The sequence below is a fragment of the Ictidomys tridecemlineatus genome, chromosome 2 (assembly GCF_052094955.1).
Source record: "Ictidomys tridecemlineatus isolate mIctTri1 chromosome 2, mIctTri1.hap1, whole genome shotgun sequence".
Taxonomy (NCBI): Eukaryota; Metazoa; Chordata; class Mammalia; order Rodentia; family Sciuridae; genus Ictidomys; species Ictidomys tridecemlineatus.
The window spans coordinates 226,436,751-226,453,327 of NC_135478.1; the positions used below are offsets into that span (position 1 = coordinate 226,436,751).

Sequence of the window (16,577 nt, forward strand, 5' to 3'; positions counted from 1 at the left end):
TTTTCCCTCCTTAAACTTAAAAAAGGAGGGGAGACTAAGTAGGCAGAGGAAGCACAAGCCTGCTAGTCATGTGCAGATCTGCATGATGTCTCTTTAAAAAGACTGTAAAAGGAAACTACCCTGTACAGACAATTCTTGGCACCAATTGGCTGGAGCACATTCCCATTATGACATGACATCACACAACTATTTTGATGCATGTGCTCCGGGGCTCCGCAGGTCAGAGGCTCTGGCTGCAACTTGTGGAGAAGCCACAAGTGCCCGGGCTGGAACTGCTGAGTCCACTGGGGCTCAGGAGGGAAAGAAACGAGATCAGCTTCCAGGAGGGGACAGGGCTGCCCTGGAATTTGGCGGAAGGCGTTCAGCGAACGCGAAACCTGAGCTCTGAACTTGCTGAGAATTGCGCAATGACAGAGCTTGGGGACATTTTAGAGGGGATCAGCTCTAACCCCTCCAGTCACAAAGGGGGGACACTGAGGACCAGCATGGGACTTTGACTTTTCTAGGGTTCTGCTGCCTGGCAGAAATAGATCTGGAGATCTAATCTGCTTGGCTCCTAGGTCAGACCTCTGACCTAATCAAACAAAGCAAAAAAAAAAAAAGTTTATGAAAGAGGGAAAAAATGTCAGTTTTTTCCATATATCCTCACTAGGCTATAGAGAAAGATACCTGCTCTACTACCGGTCAGGCTTCTGATCTTGAGAAAGTCACTTTCCATCTCTGAGCCTTGGTTTCCCCTCTTTTTAATGGGGTCAAATTGAGATCATTTAGGATTTAGTCTGGTACCAACAGTCTGAACTCCTAATGGTCATGGAACCTGGGAGGATTCTCCCCAAATGACTGTCCCCACAACCATCAGCTAAATAACCTCGCACTGAAGATTGGTGGGTGGGAACGCTTTTGGCGGCAGCACTGCCGCCTGGAAACCAGGCAGTGAGAGAGACAGAAGGGACGTGCCCAGGGCCCAGACTCGGGCCTGGAGCCACTGTGAGCCGGAAGCTGACTGCTTTCCAGGGCTCTGTCTCTGGCTGGCAGAGCTCATCCTGAATCCTCCATGGTAACCGTGGCCCCAGGCTGGAGCAACATGGAGAAGAAACCAAGCTGACGGGCCACTGGAGAGGCCATCAAGTGATGTCACAGTAGGGGGGAAGTGTGGAACCTCAGCTCCTGCCCCAGACCTGCCATTGCCAGGGGGCTCCAACCGTAGCCAGGGGACCCACACTGCTCCCCAGGAGCCGGAGGGGCTCAGGGCAAACTGACTAGCTCCAAACTTTCAGGTCCCTTCGAGTCTTTGGATCAACCCCTCTGCAAGCTCTGAGTCTGCTTCCCCGCTCCTGGACCTGGCCTCCTTTTGTCCAGACTGACCCCATCACTGCCGAGTTGGTCGAGAAGCCAGGGTCTCAGCCTCTTTTGCACCATTGCTACCAAGCTAATGGCCATCAGGGGACGACTGTTCACCAGAGCTGTGCTTGACATCTGCGGGGTCAGGAAATCCCGAGGGGCCTGACCCAGCCCTTACGAAGCTGTGGGGTCGTCTTCCCTCTGTCCTCTGGGAGCCCCTTGCTCTGGCCAAGGTGCTTTGGTCCCTCCCTCAGGATGCACTTTGAATTTCCTAAACCACTGGATTTTGCTCCCCCTCCTGGTGCCCTTGGTTTCCAACTTCACTTGTTGAAACCTTGTGAAACACAGCTCCATTCAGAATCCCCCTGCCCCCATGAGCCCTCCTGTATCATTTCTAGAAGAGGGGGGCTTTCCTCTCCCTTGAGGGATTGCTTCCCTCCAGGTCTACATGTCAAAGTAGCCCATGCCACAGAGAAGACTGGGCACTCCCAAAGGAGTGCCCCACACATCCTTGCAGCCCCGTCCAGCCAGGTACCTGAACGTAGGAGGAGCTATACAGAATACCTGAGCTTACCCCCAGCCTGCTGATGCTCTCTGAGCTCCCTGCAGGATGGGTTACATCCACACCCTGCTCCTCCCCAGCTTCTGCTCAGACAGCCAACAGGAAGGAGCAGCTGCAGGGATCAGGGGCAGGAGGAGCTGAGCCTGAGTTTGGAGCCCTCCACCTCCCTACAGGTCACTCTGGGCTGGCATGTGTCTGAGGGACACAGCTCCTGCCAGGCAAACACGCCCCAGTCTTCAGTCTTAGATGGGGTCCTTTCTCATCCTCTGGGCTCTGCTGATACTAGCTCAAGATGCTGTGGCACCCCGGGGCTCTGGGGGCTGCACCTTTGAAGGCAGCTCCTGTATTCAACTGTCCTCCAGGGATCCTAAGGCCAGGGTCCTCCTCTCTCCTGCTGGGACCAAACCATAGATTCTGTGATCAAATGTTCGTATCCATGGCACAGGAACAAACATGCAAAGTAGGCCTTGCCCTCCAGGGACTTGCCAATGTGCAGGAGAGGCCAAGGTGAATGGTTGGGCAACAGCAGGAAGAACCGTGGGCGTGCCATCAGTGGGCATGAGAGGCTGCGATGACCGTGAGCAGCACCAGCGCGATGGGGGAGGGCCAGGGTCTGCCAGCCCTGCCTGGAAAGAGGAACTGGCTTGGCCTTGAGAGACGCGGGGCATGGAGTGGGGCCGGTGCCCAGGCAGCCTGTCAAGGACCTGGCCTTGGAAACCAGTCACCAACCCACCCAATGTGCCAGCAGGTCATCTCTGGTTAAATACAGTAGCCCAAACTCACTGTGAGTAAACTCTGAAAAAGAAGAGGGAGTAGGTTTGGGGCTTTCACATTTTTGATTTTCTAAAAAAAAAAAAAAAAAAAAAATCAATTCACTTTCTAACAAAAACCAAACTGTTCTCTCAATGTAAAGATCAATAGTAAAACAAAGCAAAGGATCTGAAGAAAAAGACACTAACCAATCATGCCAGTGGGAAGGGGCACATTTGAATAAAAGATGAAATGAAACAGTGTTGCAGGAGCCAATCTGAAATTCTTTCCCTGTTTTTTGGTAGACAAAAATAATAGATATTTATTAGGATATGTCTTGTCTTGATTGTTTGACAAGAAATTATACCTATGAGTTCCTACACCATTATACAATCCAATCTGTGGGAAGGAACATTACTTCAAAGTTGAGTGACTAGAAGCAAGTGAGTTCAAACTCATGTAGAGGATAATGGAGGTGGCGGGGCGGTCCCGGATCGAAATTTATATGGCCATTCATTCAACGAGTGATTATTAAGCCTCTGCTAAATGAACTGCACTGGTGTTGATGGAGGGGATTAGGTACCAGCAATAATTTGAAGACATTCTTGTCCTACAAGAAGAATACTTTAATTAGCAAAAAAAAAATCAGAACTCCCATTCATCAAGGGCCTCCCGTGGGCCAGGTGGGGTGCTAGCTACCCTACAACTGCCATGTTATCTCATCCCCCCAAGAAGCTGCAGGGCAGGTGTTATAACACCATTTAAAGTCAGAGAAGTAGCTTGACGGGATCACACACTGACCAGCCAGGAGGACATGGACTTCACCCTGATTCAGATAAGCCTACATGCAACGATCCCCAGATCCCCGTCTTTCCTCTGCATGGGACATTCTGGACACATGCACAGACACATTGGAAGACAATAGGAGTTCAAAGCCCTGTGTCCACTCCAGGGCCTTCAAGCACCATGGACGACAGATGTTTGGAAAGGAGACATTCTCTCTACATTTTTCACATTAACTTTTAAGCTTCAAGCTGGGAAATTTAAAGGCAAAAGAGGAATTAAAAAAAAAACACACGTTTTAATATCTCAACTTGCATCAAAGTCCATGGTGGCAACACAGACTGGCTGGCCACGTGGGGTCTGTGACAGGTGAGGGGAGTTGCTAACTCTAACAACACATGCTCTGGCCATGCTCAAAATGTTCCTCCCAGGGCCAGCTGTACCCAGCAGCTGGTGGGTGACACTGGGTTCCAAGTGCTCGAGCAGAGTTGAACTGGAAGATGTTCCGTGGTGACTCCCGTGAGGTGGGGAGGGAGGGAGGGAGGGAGGCTGGGTGTAGTGTTTGCGATGTCTGCGGAGTAAATGCTCCAACCTTGGTCCTCTTCAAGGTGCCAAGGAGGCATGCAGGGGCTTGCAAGTTTCCAAAGATTAACCAATGGTCTCCCAACTGGGATCTCCTGATTGGATTCCTTAAATTGGGAACAAAAGTCTTAATCCTACAATGGGAGACAAACGCTGAGGCAGTGGAGTGGGGTCCTGTTCATGTGGCAGGACAAGCAACGGGGACCCTTTCTTAACGCACTTGACTGACAGGCTGGGGAAGATTCCTGCTCTCAGGAGGATGGCACTAAGGTTCCCGTCCCAACTCCCACCTCGTGAGGCTCCCAGATGAGCAGAGTGAGTTCAGTAGCAGAAGTGCTCTGGAGGGGGGCCTTCCACCTCAGGAAGCTTTTTAAAAAGGAAGCCCTGAAAAAAAAGAAGGAACTCGAGTCTTGCAAGACAGAACTGCATTAAAATGCTTTCTGGTCCACACAAAAATCATGCTGCTGTTGGCCTGAACCTTAGGGCCAAGTTACAGGGCAACCCGTGCCCTTATCTAGCACTTCCCATGTGGCCAGACCACCATGTTGACACCAGTTTTTCAGGATTTGGAGGGGGTAGAATCACAGGTTAGGTTGTGCCCTCTAGGTGTCTCCCCCCCCCCTGGCCCCTTGGGTTGTTTCAACTACAAACCTACACAACAGCTTAAAGACAGGCTGGCATGAAGAGCATCCCTGGAGACACCCAAGCTCCCAGATTGCTTTGTGACTTTGTATTTCTGTGTTCATTCTCCCCCCACTAGATCGAAAGCCCCTGATGACAGGAATCCTGCCCCTAAAAGCAGAGGCAGCACTTACATAAATACCCTACAGAGGCCGGGGAGCGGCGAGGCCTGCCAGGGAACAGCCACAGGCAGGCGCGCTGTGTCCTCCTCCTCCCCTGGAGCAGTGGATCCCCTTCCTGGAGGATGCATAGACAACTTCCCTGGAGCCAAGGGAGGTGCTGCTGACCAGTGACCACCTGCCCAGTGCTGGCCAACCAAAGCTCTGAGCTCTCTCCATGGGATACCCACTGCATGGGACCATGGATGCCCAGAAGTTGGGGGCAGTTTCCTCCAATGTGGGTTTTATCGGGGTGCGGCCTCCACACATCTGGATGTGGCGAGACTGTCAAAAGCCAGCACATCTAACAGCTGGCAGTTCTGGGGGCAGAGAGTAGGGGAGGCCGAGGGGACGGCAGGCAGTGGGCCAGACGTGTGGCCTGCTCCTTTAGTGCGTAGATGGTGCCCTCACTCCCAGCGGGCCTTGGGCTGCCCTTCCACACTATGATCGAACCTGCTCTCGCAGTTCTGGGGAGTGAGACCTCCCTGGAGACCCTGGTGAGCCCAGACACTCAGGGAAGCCATTTAATTCTTGGGGGCTCTCTGCAGGTGTGGGGTGGGGCATAGTCTCCTGCATAAAAGCACCTGCCGCCCAGGGACTGGCTCTGTCCGGCTTCAGCGAGGCCCCACCAGGCCTTGCAGGCTGACTCCCGGCCTGTTATGGACATCACGGCAGGTTCCCAGCCTCAACGCACCTGCATGTGATGGCACAGCAGCAGCTCTGAGAGCAGAGGCCTCTTCAGGCCAGGCAGGACTTGGGGACAGTCCCAGAATACCCACAGGATGGCCCTTCTGAAGCCCACCCTACCTTGAACTTCCACTTACATCAAAATCAAATTTCAGAAAAGACCCCAAGCTCTCCTTATCCCTGAAGCCACTCTGGACGTGGTCATGGGCAGCGACAGTTCTCAGAAATGCTCCCCAGTGACCTGGGGGCAGAGAAGCCTCTGAGGCTGGAGGCAGACCAACCTGACTGTGAGCACCTCCCAGCGTTCCCTAGACCGCTGCCTCCCACGGGCCGGGCTCAGGAGGCCTGTGGGCCTTGGGCAATAGAATCTGGCGACCGAGCAGGGCCCGGCAGGCTCCGTGACGGCATGGAAGACTTTCCCCGAAGCACTTTCCTGAGGTCTTCTCAGCATGCCAGGAGGAGGAGGCAGCCACTGCTGTTCAGAAAGGGACAGAGGTTCATGGCGCTAAGTGCCTTGCCAGGATCCCAGGGTAGCAGGGGAGAGCAGCCTTAGCCTCATCCAGGGACACTCAGGACCCTGGTTTGCTGCTTCTCTGCCGCAGGAGTGTTGGAGAGGCAGAGGAAGACAGCAGCTGAGACTCCCCCTCAGGCCTTTGTGGACCGTCAGGCAGTACCTGAAGAGCACCAGGTCACCCGAGGCGCCACACAGTCAAAATCCCGCGGCGTAAGAGGCGCGGCCCCTGCGAGCCGGGCGGGGAGTGGCCACACGCCTCAGCATGGGTCTGCCAGAGCTCGCCTGCTGGTTGCAAAATACTGTGTCATGTTTCACGGAAAGTTCTAAAGGTCACATTGCACTTGACGCTGAGTGAGCTCCCCACACCACCGTCTCGGGGCCTCCTGAGCCCCTTCTGCAGGGGCTGCCGTGACTTCCGCCTCTGTAGAGCGCCCCTCCCCACCCGACTCAGGCACCTGCGGCTCCACGTCACCCCGACACACTCGTGGTCATGCACAGTCTCGTGGCACCCACAGGAACTGGAGTTCAGAGACTGAGTGACAAGAGAGTGATGTTTTTGGCAGGGACACACCACCTCAGCTTACTTACACAGCTCGACTCACACCGGTGGGTCTGAGCCCACTGAGAACTGGCAGTGACCACAGGGCAGCTCAACTTTAAAAACACAGGAAGTACCCAAAAGGTGTAAAACAAAGGCAGTGATTATCTCGGGCCTGTAGCCACAATGTAGCTAGCACCCAGAAAGCATGAAACCCCTACACCTCCTGAAATCTTGCAGGGTACCCTATGTGTGGGAAGGCTCTCGGGGGGCATTACTCGATCCCTTCTGCAGGCCTCTGGTGTCCACGGGGGTCACTAGAGACCCACCAGCCCAAATCCTCCTGGCAGCAGCCCGATCAAGGGTTCTCATGGCCTCCAAAGTAAGAGTGGGGACTGGCAGGACCCTGCTCCTCATTCCAGCTTCTCGGTGGCTCAAAGAGGGCCACAGGGTAACGGCTTCCAAACACCAGATTCCAAGACTCTAAACGCAGAGCGTCTGGATTTTCTGTTAAAGAGGACAAACGAGAGGGGTGCGTGCTCCACCCTGGCAGGGAAAGACCCGGTTCATCCGCGGCCTCGACAGAAAGCCAGTCCTCCCAGCCCGGCTTCACGGCCCAGAGACTGAGGGGAGAGGCGGGCTTCCGGAATCTGGGGCTCTTCCGAAGGACCCTGGCTGCTCTGGCACCACACTCCTTGGGAAACCACTCGTTTGGAACGTGAGGCTGAGTGGAGTTGGCCTGTGATCTGCTTCTCCCTAACAGTGAGACTCGGTGTTACGGACGCAGACCCCAGAACAGGTCAAGTGTAGCCCCAAGAGCAATTTGGGTCCAGCCATCAGCAGGCGATTCTGAGCCTTTTAGAGGAGTCTGCCACATTTCCCGGACAGAGGTCCTAATACGGGCTGAGCCACTTCACCAGGGTTCCCAGGGGTCACACATTGGCAAACAGCAAAAGCGTCCACTCAGAGGTCCACAGATGACCTTGTCCTTGTGCCCCCTGCTCGTGCACTGAGCTGCCCTGGGACCTCCTGTCTGTCCACAGCCCTATCCTGCATGGGTCCTTTGAGGAATGAACTGTGCTTATTCATCTCCACCTTCCCCTCCCTCTTCCTCTCCTCCACTTCAACAGGTGCAAGTGCCCACACGGGTCAAGCACCGAGGAGCTACACTTTGAGGTGCTTTTAGTCATTGAGGCTTTGCCGTCATCAAAGCTTTGCCATCATCCAAACTAAACATTTTGTGCATCAAAAGACATCATGAAGAGAATTAAAAGACAAATCATAAGTGTCCAGGATCCAGAATACATAAAGAACTGTTACAATTCAACAACAAAAAGACACCATGATTAAACCCAGGCAGAAGACTTGATTAGCCATGTCTCTAAAGATGATCTACAAATGGCAGAGAAGTACATGAAAAGATGTTCACCACCACTAGGGAACTGCAAATCAGAACCACAGTGACCCATCACCTCATATCCACTTGGATGACCACCATTTTAAACAATAGAAAGTGACTGTTGGCGAGGACATGGAGAAGCCAGGGCCTTCTTGTGTGGCTGGGGGGGGTGGCAGTGCAGCCACTGCGGAAGGCATTGTGGGTATTCCTCAACAAGTTAGGCAGAGCCACCGCGTGGCCCAGAATTTCCACCCTGGGGAACTACCAGAAGAATGGAAAACAGGTATTCAGATAACTTGTGCCGACTGTTCACTGCAGTGTAATTCACAAACGCCAAAAGGTGGACACAACTCGTGTGTCCACAATGGATGATACGTGGACTTTGCCGTAAAAGCGGTAGACCTGTACAACGGACCACCATTCAGCCAGAAGATGTGCGGAACGAACCCTGATCACTGGTCTCCGCCTCCCTCAGCCCCTCGTACTTGTTAGGGACGAAGCTCCACCGCAGAGAGCTAATGACCACCGGAGCCAGACACAAACGGCCCTGAGCTGCAGGATCCTGTTTCCATGAAACATCCAGAATAGGCCCATCCACAGAGACAGAGCCGTGGCCCGGGGGGAAGGAAGTGGGAAGTGGAGGCCGATGGACAGGAGTTCCCATTTGGGGTGATTGCGATGGTTTGGGTCTTAACAGTCCCCAAAGGCTCATGTATTAAAACCTTGGCCCCCGGGGGTGCCATGGGGAGGAGATGGAACCTTCGGGGTGGCACAGAGTAGAAGGACGACAGGCCACTGGGGCCGTGCCCTTGAAGCGGGTGTTAGGCCCCCGGCTCCCTCCCTTCTCTCCTTCCTTCCCAGCTGCCATGAGGGGAACAGCCCTCCTCCACCACAGGCTCCCACCTAGATGTCCTGCGCTGTCACAGGCCCACAGGCAACAGGCCAGGCGACCGTGAACGGAAACCATGAGCTAAAATGAACCTTTCCTCCTCTGGAGTTGTTTGTCTTGGGCATTTCGTCACAGTGACAGGAAGCTGACACAGTGACGAGGCAGCTCTGACCTGGAGAGTGATGACAGTCACACAACACTGGGAATGCCTGAACACCACAGAGTGAACACAGCAAAGGTGGCAGATTGTGCAGTGTGCACCCAGCACCACAGTGAAACCAGAGGCGCTGGAGGGAAACTCGGGCTCATTCTTCCACGATCTGCATCTCTAAGATGACTGGGCGTGCTCGCGCCACCGAGGGCCAGGCTCAGCGCTGCTGAGAACCGTCTCTTCGCGTCTCTGGCTGGGTTGATTCCAAGAGTTTTTCACAGCTGCGTCGTTCGCCCGTGTGCCTGGACCTCTCTATTCTGTTCCTCGACTCTCCTATTAAGTTGTTTCCAATTTGTCTGCTGAGAGGGCCTTGAAGCAGCAACACCCCAGGAGCAAGGAGGTTTTGTTCCAAACACCATTTGCCACTGAAGTAACGAGGGCCCTGAGGAGCAATGGTGGGTCCTAGGGCTGGAGCAGGGGATGTGTCCGAGGAGCCAGAAAACCAGGAAGTGCTTACAACATGGTGGGGACAGTAGAAGGGCACAGGGACCAGCCTGAAGCTCCTGCTGGCCAAGTGCAGGACAACTGGAGCTTCAGAATATAATAATGGAGAATTATAATCCAGCGAATAAAATACAAGGCCACAAGCCGGACACCCATGAGTGCCCAGGGAGAAGAGGAAAAGCCTTCCTGGAACCAAAATTCCTTCTGAGCAGCAGCCTAGAAACAGAGACTAGAGTCAGATCTGCCTTCCATTAACCACGGTGCAAACGCAGGCAAGAATCACGGATCGGTGCTGGAACTTACAAGCCAGAGTTGGAGAGAACGAGGATACTTACATAATTCCCAAGTAGCTCCCCAGAAACACCCAGCGACTCCAAGAGAGAACCTGGCCCTTGCCTATGGTGGAGAGCTTTGCTGGGCCCGATGTCCCCCACACCAAGTGACCAGCACTCACGCCACCAGGAAGGTGTCCAGTGGAGTCACAGGTTCCCTGCTGCGATGCACAGGTGGCCCATGGGCACCAGACACGGGGCCTCCTGCCAAACCGCTAAACCTGAGTCTGATCGGGAGGAAGTATCAGCAAACCCGGGACAGAGGGCGGAACGCACAGCAACTGGCCTGCACTCCCTTGGCAAACGCTAAGGTCACGGCCAGACGACCGCGGAGCTGCTCCCGCCTGAGGCTCAAGAGAAGGGACCACGGATGTGCTCACGTGAGAAGATGTCATCGAGTCAGATTGCAAAATGCAAACCAAGCCTGGCCTTCCTTAGCCAAGAGTCTTGCACCAACACTAACTTCCTGGTTTTGATAATTACACTCTGGTTAGAATGACCCTGTTTCTATGACATAGACTCTGAAGTATTCAGAGATAAAGGGACATTATGTCTGAAACTTACTTTTAGTGGTCCAGAGTTCACATAAACACATTAGAGAGAGAGAGGGAGAGAGCAAGCGAGCGCAGACATAAGCAGATGTGGAAAGATGTTGGCCTTGGGGAATCTGGGTGAAGAGTATCTGAAAACTCTTATTTACTTATTTTTTTTTTAGCAAGTTTGAAATTGTCTCAACAAAATGCTATTTTTAAAAAGAAATTAAGAAATAAAGAGGCCAGGACAAGGGGCAACATTCATGGGCAGCGTCTTTTACTGTCTTACATGGCAGGATCGTTGCTCCAGCCGGCCCCAAGAGGACTAGTGGACTCTATAATCTGTCAAGGAAAGGAAACTCCTCTGGAATTTTTTTTCCTTGGCTTTTCCAAAATAATAATAACTGCCCCAACACACGCAGCCCAGCTGGAACCAGTAGGGACACAAGCTCCCTCCAGGGGACATGTGCATGGCAGCCACCAGGGGGCGCCCTCCCAGGCCCACACTGGGTGTCGGGTCACAGACCTTGCCAGGCCTTGGCTGAACTTTTCAGGAAACTCAGATGCCACACATACTTTTCCTTTCTTTGCGGACAGGCGGGATGAGTCACATTTTTCAGAAGTCTGCTCAGCCCCAGGACTCAGGCCTGCCAGCTGCCCTGATCTGGAAGGCTCCAGCTGCAGCCCGCAATCACAGGGGCAGGGCACGAGGTTGGCTGGCCAGGTTGGCTGTGCCAGTGTGGGGAGAAGGCGGGGGCAGGCTCTCGGCTCCAAGGGAGCTGTGCCCGTGGACCTGGGCCAACCAAAGCAGATCTTGTTTTGCTGGGCACTGGGCAAAACTCACAGTAACTCTGGTTTCTGGCAATATCTGGGGACAGACTCAGAGCTGTTGGTCCAAGACGCTGAGAGCAGCCAAGAGCAGGGCTGGGCTCTGCTGCCATCCCCCGTGTCCCTGCCTCCAGGCCTGCCTTCTCCCGGGTCTCACAGGCAGGCCCCCTCCCCTCCCCAACCAGTTCCTACCTGTCTTCAGGGCCGGGCTCCATGCCACCCCCTTCCCTCCTGTGGCCACTCAGATGTTGGCACAGTGGAGCAGAGCCCTGAAGTGACGGGGCCACCCTGTGACCCCCTGGAGGAAGGGTCTCAGATTCCTGAGAGGCAGACTAGGGTGGAATGAGTGTGTGGGTCACGGGTTAGAGGCACTCTCCAGACCCACGTCGGCCCCGGGGAAGGAGGGAGGCAGGCTGGGCAGAGCCGAAGGGGGCCCAACCAGATCCATGAGCTCCTGTGAGTCGTGGGGCTGTCCTGGTGGGGGCCAAGGCAGGTCCCATCCACACGCTGGCCAGCTGTCGGGTGCCGCCTCCAGGGGCAGGACCCTGGGGAGGGGGCTGGGGACCGACTGAGGCAGTCTGGAGTCTGTGCGGCCCAGCTCACGCCTGGCACAAGGCTGTTTGGAGCAGGGGGCCTCGAGAGGGTGTGTTCTGCATCTCAGAGGCCAGAGTGCAGGATGCCAGGTGGGCAGGTCACACCCAGTTCAAGTCAGAGCCGGCCATGCCAGTCCGGGGAGCCTTGGGGACTGACAAGAGGGGATCGCACTGTGGATGACGCCATCAGGTGTGTGACTTCAGAACAGGAGCTGGCAAATGACTGCCCAAGGGCCGTTCCTGCTGGCCCCTCCTGAAGGGACGGCTGAGGAGCACACAGCTCTGCCCGCCGGTTTGCATCCCCGTGGCTGAGGAGCTGCAGAGGAGACCACGAGGTCCCTGACGCTATTTACTGCCTGGCCTGCAGAGAAGGGACCCTGCCCTCAGCAGGGCAGCCGGTGGCTCCACAGGCCTGAGGCCCCTCACGGCCTCCAGTTCTCCCCTTCAGTTTAACAGCTGACCCTGCTTTCTTTGGTATCACTAATACGTGTCACTTGAGAAAGCCAAGAGGCCCTGCCGGAGGTCACCGGCCACCTAGGCACCCAGGGAAGTCCACCTTCATTCCCACCAGGGCAGGGACTAAGTTCTTCAGCCTCAGCCCCATGGGCTGGGACTTGTGCCTCTGTTTCCAGGCACCACCCTTCATCACGCAGCAGCGGGGGACACCCCAAAGGAGCTGATTTACATAAGAAGAAAGGAAAGAAAATCAGACCTGGAGGCCAGAAAAGTGGGTGAGGGGACTGGCAGGAGGGAATGGTGGGGCCGTGGGAGGCTCCTGGGGTGGGGGAAGTGCCCTGCTCAGCATGGCCACCCTCCCTCCTGGGAGAGGCTTCCCTGTTGCCTCCCAAGGTGTCCCCTTCAGGGGCCGTCCCTCTCTCTTCCCCAGCCCCTCCTGCTCCTACACCACTTTCCATCTCCTCAGGCTCCTCCTCCCAGGAAGGCCAGTGATGGCCCTCGTGTCCCCTGCAGTCCCACTGTGTGCTCTGCCTCTCTAGCGTCAGCCCGGACTCACAGGCCCTGCAGCCGCCTCTGAAAACAAGGGGCACGTAACTGTGGGACACTCCCTTGGTGCTCTGCGGCCTTCATCAAGCTTCGACTGCAGAGCAGGAGGCAGAGGCTGGGCGTCCCTCCAGGGCCAGGGCTCCCTTAACGCAGGTGCTACCAGTGTCCCCTCACCACCTCAGCTGCCTGGGACTGAAGGGGAAGGCCCCAGGTCTGCAGCGCTGGCACTCGGGTGGAGGCCACTGTGGCCCAGGCCCTGAGCTCACCCCAGCCCTGGTCCCAGTGTACCTGCGCCCTCGCCCCTCCCCTGCACAGGTGGACCCCTGCCCCAGCAATGCCCAGGCTCTTCCGGGGGCCCGTTCCTCAGGAAAGACCAACTGGCTGGTGTTTCCACTCCCACCAGGTGCCCCTCCCCTCCACTCCTGCTCCCCTCACCTCTCCCCAGGTGGCAGAGGCTCTGGTCACTAGTCTCAGGTGGCCTCCCCGGCTCTTGCCAGCTCTTGCTGTCCTAACCATAGAACCACGTAATTGCTACCACGTGGTCCTCGCGGTAGGCTCCGTCTGCTCCCAGCTCGCGGGGGCTGCACCCTGAAGGGATGGCCGTCCTCGAGAGGAAGCTAAGGGACTGCTGCCAGTGACCAGCGTGCCCCCGCCCCGGTGCGGAGGACTGAACCCTCCCGCCCGCCATCCTCTCTGGTCCTGCTCTATATTTAGGCACAATGGGCCCCATTTATCCACACAAGCTGTCCCAGGGCCATGTTTGTTCTGGGGGGCAAGCCGGGGCAGGGCCATCTTCAGCCCTGGGAAGCCCTTGGCATGTAAATTGAAGACTTGGAGACTCCAAATTAAAGTCTTAAAGGCTCAAGTTCACTCTCCACACACAGCACAAAACCTTTGGCGTTTCATGGGAAAACAGACTTTTATTTGAAAAATAAACTCCAGTTGCTGGGCTATAAAGGAAGGGCTGTCTGTGATCCAAGGCTGACTAAAATGTGTGAAAGGACCCGAAGTTTTACAAGTTAAATAAACTCCTCTGCAAAGCGCGTTGGAATTTCAAAGGGTTCTCATGGCAGCTCCTCTGAGGAAGAGCCACAAGTACAGAAGGGGCCAAGGGCAGAGGCAGATACCCTGCCCCAGGCTGGTCTCTCCTGGTGGGACCAGCGTCCTAATTTAACTGCAGAGAAATGAAACTCCTTTTGGAGATTCAAAGTGCTCTGACCGGGCTGTGGCCATGAGCTGGTCTTGGAATGTCTACCCTTGTACAGATCGGCCCAACCAGCGCTCCCTCCACCCAATCCCCTGTGCCCTGACCATGCCGCCTGGCAGGCTGTCCAGACCCACCCAGCGCTTCTCTGACTCTCTGGGGGGTATTTTCCAAACTGTAGTCCCCCCTCCACCAATGCCAGGAAATCGACCTTGTGGGCCGATAAAACACGGTAAGAACGCAGCAGCAAGAGCGCGGGTGATAATACCCAATGCCCAGTAGGGCCGATTGTGTCGGTGTGGTTACAGGTACGGGCCACTGCCCAGTAAGACAAGGTGCCATTTATTACTCCATGAGGGGGGCAGGGAGCACTGGCCAAGAGCCACCTTGTCTCAGTCCCCAGGAGCCACTATAGCAAGACTGTGGGGTTCTGAATACCTTTGCCAGAGCCTTTCTGATCCGCAGGGAGAAGGAAAGGAGAAAGGAACTTGGGCTCTGAAACCCAGGAGCCCACAGAGGGAAGAAAGCAGGACAGCGAGATTCAAGGTCTCCAGGACAGCGTGCCCTCTGTGGTGTGAAAAGGCCAGCCCCTCACTTCTGATTTACAGTAGATCCGTCCTCAGCCCAGAGATACCCGCGTTCTCGCCACAGGGATAGCCGCCAGTGCACTCCGGGGTGCCGACGAGGGGGGACAAGGCGCCGTGCACGGGAGGAGCGCCAGGAAATCGAGGCAAGAGCTTGAAAAGTTCAACGCCTGATTCACAAAGAGGCAGGAAGGCAACAGAAGCTCACCCCAGAGAACAGAGGCGGCAGAGACACTTAAAATAGCAGATCTGTTTCAGGGCTCTGCAGATGGCTCCAGGCGAGGCAGCCAGTTCAGCCTTCTAGAGAAGGTAGGACCAGAGGCTGCTCCCAGGAGGATGGAGACCATCGAGACCACGTCCAGGTCAGTCTAAGTGACCCCTGGTCTCCCACTTCCACCTCTTCTCTACACAGTAGCTGGACTAATTCCTCCAAGGGCAAGCCATTCCCTTAAAGGACTTGTGATGGCTTCCCCGTCGCACAGTTAAAGCCCGGAACCTTGGCGCCTACCTGCAAGGCTCCACCCACCTGCCTGACCTCATCTCCTCCGCCCTCTCGGCCCAACTCGGTTCTGGTCACATTGTGTTCCAGTTTGGGTCTGAAGTCTGCCTTGAAGGGTCAGTCCCAGCTGGTGGGGTCACAGGGAGAGGTGGGCCACCAGGGCTGTGCCTCTGAAGGGTATGTGTTGTCCCTGGACCCTTCCTTTCTCTCTGTGCCTCTTGTCCACCAGGAGGTGAGTGGCCTTCTCTGCCACATGCCATCTGCCACGATGGAGCCAGGTGCCCAGGGGCTGAAACCGTGAGCCACATAAACCTTTCCTCTGAGGTGATCCTCCTTAGGTATTTTGTCACCGCAGTAGAAAGCCGGCCGATGGCCACACTGTGACCCACTCCCTGATGGCTCAGGGGACACTTTCACTGTCACTCCCTCTGCCGGGCATGCCACACTGTAGAGTCCACGTAGGCCCTCCCTGGCTCCACCCTGCCCTGCCCAAACGTGCCCCGTGTCAGATAGGCCTCTGGTGACCTTCTTCCTGAGCAGCGCCTGCACCTGTGCTTTCACCTCAATCCCCCATTTCCCCTCTCCCACCAGGATGGAATCCTCCTGAGGGCAGGGGGAAGCTGGTTCTCTGCCGTATCCCCTAGCGCTGGGCAGGTTCTCGTGGGACTGAGTGGATGAGCTCAATGTTAGGCGATCCCCGCAAAGGCCTGGTCAGGTGGGCAGCTGGCCGGCCTGTGACATCACTGCAAGGTGCCTGTGGAGGCGAGCGTCCCCACCCTGGAAAAACCTAGGCAGGGGTGGTCCCTGCTTCTCTCCCCTGGGCAGGACTAACCTGCCACCGGAGGCTTAGCACATGAGGCTATGTCACCCCCTAGTGGTCACTCGGCCACAAAGCCAGAAAAACTAGTGATCCTTCTGCCTGGCAGGCTGTTCCGGGACAGTGGCACCCAGCCTGGATCTGTCACCACACGTGGTTCAAATCAGATGTTGAAAGTCCAGAGCATAAGGTGAAAAGGGGACAGAGACCAAGACCATCCTGCCTCGAAGGTGGAGACCGAACATCTCTATCTTCTAGTAGCTGGTTCTACACCCTGGAGAGATGACCAAGCTGCCCCCTGGAGAGGTGGCCAAGCTGCCCCCTGGAGAGGTGGCCAAGCTGCCCCTGGAGAGGTGGCCAAGCTGCCCCTGGAGAGGTGGCCAAGCTGCCCCCTGGAGAGATGACCAAGCTGCCCCCTAGAGAGGTGGCCAAGCTGCCCCTGGAGAGGTGGCCAAGCTGCCCCCTGGAGGAGATGGCCAAGCTGCCCCCTGAAGAGGTGGCCAAGCCGCCCCCTGGAGAGATGACCAAGCTGCCCCCTGGAGAGGTGGCCAAGCTGCCCCTGGAGGAGGTGGCCAAGCTGCCCCTGGAGGAGGTGGCCAAGCTGCTCCCTGGAGAGGTGGCCAAGCTGCCCCCTGAAGAGGTGGCC

At 55.8% G+C, this 16,577-nt stretch overlaps 1 protein-coding gene across 5 annotated transcripts in view; it reads right to left on the reverse strand.

Annotated features, from left to right (window-relative positions):
• Positions 1-16,577, reverse strand: part of Prkag2 (protein kinase AMP-activated non-catalytic subunit gamma 2) — a 258,824-nt gene that overhangs the window by 146,763 nt on the left and 95,484 nt on the right. The window lies entirely within an intron of this gene.